The sequence below is a fragment of the Cherax quadricarinatus genome, unplaced genomic scaffold, assembly GCF_038502225.1.
Source record: "Cherax quadricarinatus isolate ZL_2023a unplaced genomic scaffold, ASM3850222v1 Contig342, whole genome shotgun sequence".
Taxonomy (NCBI): domain Eukaryota; kingdom Metazoa; phylum Arthropoda; class Malacostraca; order Decapoda; family Parastacidae; genus Cherax; species Cherax quadricarinatus.
This window is the reverse complement of record NW_027195368.1, coordinates 104,289-110,288: the sequence shown is the minus strand read 5'-3', so window position 1 is coordinate 110,288 and position 6,000 is coordinate 104,289. Positions and strand designations below refer to the sequence as shown.

General features: G+C 38.9%; 1 protein-coding gene across 1 annotated transcript in view; it reads left to right on the top strand.

Moving 5' to 3' along the window:
* Positions 1-374: 374 nt before the first annotated feature.
* LOC128706275 (zinc finger protein 84) overlaps positions 375-6,000 on the top strand; it is a 53,751-nt gene continuing 48,125 nt past the window's right edge. The window contains 1 exon segment of the mRNA XM_070080359.1: positions 375-449. The gene's annotated coding sequence lies outside the window, so the exon portion shown is untranslated.

Below are 6,000 nucleotides of genomic sequence, written 5' to 3'. Positions count from 1 at the left end.
CAAGAAAACGAGAATACAACCATAAATACTATATGAAAATAGACCATAAAGTCGGCATTTTAATTAAAAAAATGGTCAGAGGTTTTTTTTCTCATTATGCACTGTGTGCTCCAGGATTTTTTTTATATGGTGCACACTGACCACACAGACCCATTCTCTCACATGTGGGCCTACCAGCTTTCTCCTGCTTGATTTGAAGCCGCTAGAATTTGTGAGTATATATACGTCAAACACGGTACCTCGTAAGACGTATATATACGGCCGCGACAGTCAAAGGGTTAATACCTTTTTATATATTTCAACTGTCTTTCACAGCACTGTTCTCAATTGCCTAAATCCTTCTTTCTTCCTCATTTTACTTTAATCCTCAAAATATTTTTCAGATTCCAACCAACTAGCAAGTTTTTCTATAGTTAGAACAAATTGGCCTCAGCGATAACCTTCTCAACGTAAGTGAGATGCTAATCTTGAGCTTTATTTTGTTTACTAACTTCCCCAAATATATCTAGTTGTATCAAAAACAATTTTCCCTAAAAACTTTTAGTTTTGTAGTCTCTTAAATTATTTTTGTAAAAAATTATTTCTACTTAATTTTGAAAGAATGGTTTCTTCACCAATAAGGTGATATTTTCCTTTGGAAAATTCCATAAATTAAATTTCTAACATATTTCTCTCTCCCTATATATATATCTTCTTTCTTTCAATGCACCAGCCGTATCTCACTGAGGTGAGGTGGCCCAAAAGATAAAACAAAAGTTTGTCCTTTTAAATTTAGTAATATATACAGGAGAAGGGGTTACTGGTCTCTCGCTCCTGGCAATTTAGTCGCCCCTTACGACACACATGGCTTATGGAGGAAGAATTCTGTTCCACTTCCCCATGGAGATAAGAGGAAATAAGCAAGAACAAGAACTAGAAAGAAAATAGAAGAAAAACCCAGAGGCATATGTGCAGGGGTTGCACAAAATAATGGAAACACCTTGAAATGTCAAACATATTTATTTTAATATGGTGTGGATCACCTTTGGCAGTAATTACCGCTTGAATTCAACGAGGTATTGATTCATACAATGTTTGAATAGATTGCAAGGGTATGTTTGTGCATTCGTCAGCTAAAACAGTCTCCAGTTCCTTAAGTGATGAAGGTGGAGGGTATCAACCCCTCACTTGTTTTTCCAAAATGCACCACAAATTGTCAATTATATTAAGATCTTGGAATTGGGGTGGCCATATAAGATGCTCAACCTAACTGGAATGTTCCTCATGCCACTCAGAGATGGTTTTAGCTTCGTGAATTGGTGCATTATCGTCCAGGAATATTGCATTCCCTTCTGGAAACAGTGTTGCAATCATAGGATGAAGTTGATCTGCTAAAATGTTTAAATAATCCTTACCTTTAATTCTGCCATGAAGGGCAACCATTGGGCCTGAAGATTTCCAAGATATAGCATCCCAGATCATCACAGATGGAAGAAGACAGTGGGGATCATATGTTTCTTTTGGCTGTCTCCACACGTATGCTCGACCTGATGTTGGAAATAAGGTGAAAGATGACTCGTTGGAGACAATAACGTTCTTCCAGTGATCTAAGGACCATTGTTGATGATTTTTACACCACTCTACACACTTCTCAACATTGGTTTTTGATATTAAGGGTTTCCTAATTGCAGCCGTCCCATAAAATCCAGCTTTAGGATGTTCCATTCTCACAGTTTTTGTGGAAACTGGGTTAAGGAGGTGTGCATTAACCCGTAAACGGTCCAAGCAGATCTACGTTCACATGTGTTGTGCTACAAAAGTAGATCTAATTTTTTTTTACATTTTTTCAAATATATAACAAAAAAAAAAAGATCAAAGTTTTTTTTTACACATTTTCAAATGTAGAAAAACAAAAAGATCTACTTTTTTTACATACTTTCAAATGTTGAAAAAACATATATATACGTTTGGATCGTTTACGGGTTAAGCTCTGCTGCAATTTTGGGTGCTGTAGTCTTATGATCCTTCCGAAAAATCCGTGAAAGAGTTCATTGATCCCTATCTGACAACTTTCACTTCCTCCCAGAGTTTTTCTTTGATGAAGAGGTTTTCCCCTCTTTTGCAAAGTCTCACATCACCTTCAAGACAGTACCTCTTGATACACCAAAAAGTCCAGCTGTTATCGTTACGCTACAACCACCCATACAAGCACGAAGAATTCGACCTCTTTCAAAGTCTGACAGATCTGTCATTTTAGGGATTTTTGTTTATATCTCATGGTAAATCTGTAAAAAAAATAACATTCAGCAAAACAGAATAAGCAGGACTATTAATAAATCATAAAAACATGAAAATAGCAAAATGTCATGATGTTATTCACCATACACCATTATGATGAGAAGAAATTCATAAGGCATCTAGATATGAAACTGTTGTGATAATGGGAGATTTTACCTTTAGACAAATTGATTGGAACAATATGACAGGAAATCTTGAGTCTAGTGACTCTCTTGATACAGTTCAGGATTGCTTTTTAGAGCAAGTTGTGGCAGAATCAACTAGAGGAAACAATCTGCTTGACTTGGTTCTTACCAACAAAGAGTCACTAATTAATAATCTTGAGGTTAATGATGAGCTTGGGGAAAGTGATCACAAATCACTTAGTTTCAATATACAGTAGGGCCCCACTTATACGGCAGGTTAGGTTCCAGGCTACCTCCATAAAGCGGAAATTGCCGTAAAGTGGAACACCCTTTTTTCCCCTTATAAATGCATACAAATACTAGATAGCAAGTTTACACTAGCATATATTAAGTTAGCAATAGAACTAAGCATCAAAAAACAATAAAAAAGTACAATACACGCACAGTGCACTCATTACTTACATTAAAATATTTATAGTCTTAATTTAGGGTGAGATGAGTAGTAATTATCGTAAGAAATCAAGTGTGGTATGTATGGTAGTCAGCCGGGCTACCATACCAGGCCACCCCACCTACACATAATATTCTATTACATTTAAGCATCCCAGAGTGATAAAATGCATATACAGTTTACTCATTACTTGAAAGTTAAAACACATGTGCAACATTTGGAAATCTTTATTGTAGATGTTTCGCCATCCAGTGGCTTTATCAATACAGATTCTAGGATATAATAGGAAGACAGTAGAACTATATACAAAAGATGAGGTAATCAGTCCGTCAGCCTTGGAGTTAGTGTTCACAGCATCGTGGTGGATGAGTAGTATTTATTGTAAGAAATCAAATGTGGTATGTATGGTAGTCAGCCAGGCTACCATACCAGGCCATTCCACCCACACATATATTCTATGATATTTAAGTATCCCAGAGTGATAAAATGCATATAAAGTTCACTCATTACTTACCTTAAAATATTTGTAGTCTTAATGTAGGGTCAGGAGTAAGTAAATGAGATAAAACGAATAAATGAGAGAGTGAGAGTGAGAGTGAGTGAGTGAGTGTGTGTGTGTGTGTGTGTGTGTGTGTGTGTGTGTGTGTGTGTGTGTGTGTGTGTGTGTGTGTGTGTGTGTGTGTGTACTCACCTATTTGTGGTTGCAGGGGTCGATTCATAGCTCCTGGCCCCGCCTCTTTGCTGATTGCTACTAGGTCCTCTCTCTCCCTGCCCCATGAGCTTTATCATACCTCGCCTTAAAACTATGTATGGTTCCCGCCTCCACTACGTCACTTTCTAGGCTATTCCATGGCCTGACAACTCTATGACTGAAGAAATACTTCCTAAAATCCCTTTGATTCATCTGAGTCTTCAGCTTCCAATTGTGACCCCTTGTTTCTGTGTCCCTTCTCTGGAACATCCCATCTTTGTCCACCTTGTCTATTCCGTGCAGTATTTTATATGTCGTTATCATGTCTCCCCTGACCCTCCTGTCCTCCAGTGTCGTCAGGCCGATTTCCCTCAACCTTTCTTCATAGGACAATCCCCGTAGCTCTGGGACTAGTCTTGTTGCAAACCTTTGCACTTTCTCTAATTTCTTGACATGCTTGACTATGTGTGGATTCCAAACTGGTGCTGCATACTCCAGTATGGGCCTGATGTAAATGGTATACAGAGTCTTGAACGAATCCTTACTGAGGTATCGGAACACTATCCGTAGGTTTGCCAGGCGCCCGTATGCTGCAGCAGTTATCTGATTGATGTGTGCCTCAGGAGATATGCTCGGTGTTACACTCACCCCCAGATCTTTTTCCTTGAGTGAGGTTTGCAGTCTTTGGCCATCTAAACTATATTGTGTCTGCGGTCTTCTTTGCCCTTCCCCAATCTTCATGACTTTGCAGTTGGCAGGGTTAAACTCAAGGAGCCAGTTGCTGGACCAGGCTTGTAGCCTGTACAGGTCTCTTTGTAGTCCTGCCTGATCCTCATCCGATTTGATTCTTCTCATTAACTTCACATCATCTGCAAACAAGGACACTTCTGAGTCTATCCCTTCCGTTATGTCGTTCACATATACCAAGAACAGCACAGGTCCTAGGACTGACCCCTGTGGAACCCTGCTTGTCACAGCGCGCCCACTCTGACACCTCGTCATGTACCATGACTGGTTGTTGCCTCCCTGTCAGGTATTCTCTGATCCATTGCAGTGCCTTTCCTGTTATGTGTGCCTGATCCTCTAGCTTTTGCAGTAACCTCTTGTGAGGAACTGTGTCTAAGGCCTTCTTGCAGTCCAAAAATATGCTGTGTGTGTGTGTGTGTGTGTGTGTGTGTGTGTGTGTGTGTGTGTGTGTGTGTGTGTGTGTGTGAGTGAGTGAGTGAGTGAGTGAGTGAGGACAGGCACAGAGCTATGTAAACAAACCAGGCGAACATAAGTTTTGTAAACAAAGTGTACACGTCTGGTTTGTGTACAAGTTACATTGTGTACAAGTTGTCTCTACATTGATATGGTAGAACAAATAAAGAGGAACAGTCCCATTCTCATGTAACACCATTTTTAGAAGAAATGACACTCTGAGTGAAGGCAATGGAAATAAGTCACTATGACTTTTTTGGGTTATCCCAGGTTCCCTACACATATGCTGCTATGTATGATAATCTATGTAACTGTATTTGTGTATACCTGAATAAACTTACTTACAAACATACGAAAGAAATAATTTTCTACAGTTACCCCAGTAACACATTTTCTCTTATGTTAGACTAGAGAAAGTGTTATTCTTTCCATCACTTGTACAAGTTATCTGGCTACCACATCTCATATTTATGTTTATTCTATTGTGGGGTGTATTTATCATCTTTATATGTTATGTATCGTGTTTATTATATAATTTTGAAAAAAATATAGTGGATGGATTAATGAAAATATTTATATTAACGTAATATACAATATTTAATGAGACTCGGTGGTTATTATTATTATTATTATTATTATTATTATTATTATTACAGTGGTCCCTCGCTTTTCGTAGTTCTCGGCAATCGTAAATTTTGCCAATCATAGGGGTATTTTTGTATAAAAATGGACTCGCTTTTCATAGGTTGACTCGCGAATAGTAGTTCGTCCAGGACACTTACGCACGGTGTGAGCCGGGGAGGCCTCCCTACCCAGCCAGTCTGGCATTGTTTACCAGTGAGTGAAGGTCCCCTCAAGTGCTCCTACGAAATATTTCATAATATTCCACTCATTTTAGTGCTTGCAAGTACTAAATAAGCTACTATGGCTCCAAAGAAAGCTCCTAGTGCCAAGCCTGTGGTAAAGAAGGTGAGAAATATGTACAGTGACAAAGTCTTGGGCCATTTTAGGGAAGTGTTAAAGAGACACCAGAAAAAGAGCTCTCTCCACAGTTACTTTGCGAGACAGGACTAGAGTGACTCTCAAGGTGGTCCTAGTGGCATTAAGAAACAGAGAAGACAAACAACCCCAGAGAAGCAATTGGTACCTGAGGTGTTGCTGGAAGGGGATTCCCCTTCCAAACTGTAAACAATCCAATCTTTCTCCTCCTCCAGTCTCCCATACACTAAGAAGAATCTCCAATAAAGGTAAGTGTT